The 1,914-nt window shown below is 46.2% G+C and overlaps 1 pseudogene; it reads right to left on the reverse strand.

Moving 5' to 3' along the window:
* Positions 1-924: 924 nt before the first annotated feature.
* On the reverse strand, positions 925-1,422 carry LOC103677547 (annotated as a pseudogene).
* Positions 1,423-1,914: the final 492 nt, after the last annotated feature.

Genomic DNA, 1,914 nt, shown 5'->3' on the forward strand with positions numbered 1-1,914 from the left:
GGTTTCCCTAGAGAGAAGAGCAGATATTGCAATACTTCTAGTTAGGGAGGTTTGGGATGCTGTGGGGCACATACCAGAGGTGCTCGTCTCTGACCTGTGGGGAGCAGTCCAGGCTTTCTCAAGGGAAGTTGAGCCTTAGCCGAGTCTATAGGATGAGCAGGAGAAGAGCAGAGAGGATTCTACGTAAAGAGAAGTACCTGTGAGAAGGTATCCATCAACAACTGTTCAACGAAATGAAATTTTGGCCATCTTTTGAGAAGGTGAGGGAACCTTAACATCTGAAATTATTAGTTGAAACAAGAATACCACTCCTGATGGCCATACCTTAATTCCCTGAATAAGAATGAAGATGGAAGAAGGCATCCTGAGAAGAGTCCCCTCCTTCGAGGAGGGTCTCCCAGCTCTCGGGGCTCTGTGCTGAAGCCACTTGGGCACGTCCATGTGCTTTATGAAGCATTTTTCCCTCAGTCCCCCTTCCCTCCTCTTCCCTTCCCTTTCTCCTTTCTTCCTTCCTTCCTTTCTCTTTCATCCTTTCCTTCTTCCTTTCCTTTCCTTTCCTTTCCTTTCCTTTCCTTTCCTTTCCTTTCCTTTCCTTTCCCTTCCTTTCCCCTTCCCCTTTTCTCCTTCCTTCCTTCCCTCCTTCCCTCCTTCCTTCCTTCCTTCTTAAATTTAGATTTAATTGACATTATGTTAGTTTCAGATGTACAGCATAATGATTCCATATTTGTATGTAGATACTGGGAAATGATAACCATAATAAGTTTAATTAACATCCATCACCACAACACATTGTTACAAAATTTTTTTTCTTGTGGGGAAAACTTTTAAGATCTACTCTCTTAGTAACTTTCAAATATATAATACAGTGTTATTTATTTATTTATTGCTACAGATTTATTCAACACACAACAATCTTCTCCAGCTTTACTGAGGTGGCTGACCATGCCCATGACCAAATCCGCCTCTAAACTGGCAGTCAGTTGCTGACCCAGTCCCAGCCTCAGCTCTCTCGTCAGCACCAAGGGGCACAGTGCTTTGTCAGTAGGGGTGTCTGCCAGCTTCCCCTCCTGTAAGTCTTGCAGGTCGCTCTCCTTCCAGACCTTTGGGCTGTGGTCCGCCAGTCTTAGGATGGCTGGGGTGCGGAGTGGCAGGCACCATCTCAGGGGGCAGGTGGAGGCAATCACAGAGGTCCTGGATATGCTGGTTGGTAAGCTAGCACTAGAAATGCCTCCAGGCAAACTGTTGCTTTACGTAGCCTCATGATCTGAGAGACTGTAGGGACTTCATGACGTGAAGGTTGGGCACATTCTTGTCTCCCAGCTCAGGGTGTATGGGCATGTGGACATCCTTCTTGGCCACCATCACTCCCTCCTTGAAAAGGACTGCATAAATGGCATTATGGTTCTTCTTGGGCATCAGCATCTCGGTGGCCAGGGCTAGAAAGGCCCTGTTCACAGTAGTCACTGTGCTGGGCCTTCCATCCACAGGACTTATTTCTTTTATAGCTGTAAATTGGTGCTTTTTAACTACTTTCTCCCCCTCATTGCTTTCTTACACATGTATCTTAATGCCCTCTTTCTCTAAATCCTGCGCTGTCTCTAGCAGCTTACCCTGATAGTAGTGGTAGATGTTTTGACTGCAGAGGAACGGACAGTTCACTGCAAAGAAAACATAGGTCAGGTTTTCTTCTTGCCCTCCCCAGACCTGGCAAAACTCTGCCATCCTTGAAGGGAGTTTTGTTCCCATGTGGATTGCTCATGGCCACCACCCCTTCACTCCTGCTGAGCCTCACTGGTACCCTCTCTGTCTTCCTCGTCTTTATAAGATTAAGCCAGCTCTTGAACTGTAAGACAGTGGGGTTAAATTATAACATTGATTGGCTAGTTGTGTAAAAGCCACGGAACAAGAGGTAAA

The sequence above is a fragment of the Ursus maritimus genome, unplaced genomic scaffold (assembly GCF_017311325.1).
Source record: "Ursus maritimus isolate PB19 unplaced genomic scaffold, ASM1731132v1 scaffold_10, whole genome shotgun sequence".
NCBI classification, from domain to species: Eukaryota; Metazoa; Chordata; class Mammalia; order Carnivora; family Ursidae; genus Ursus; species Ursus maritimus.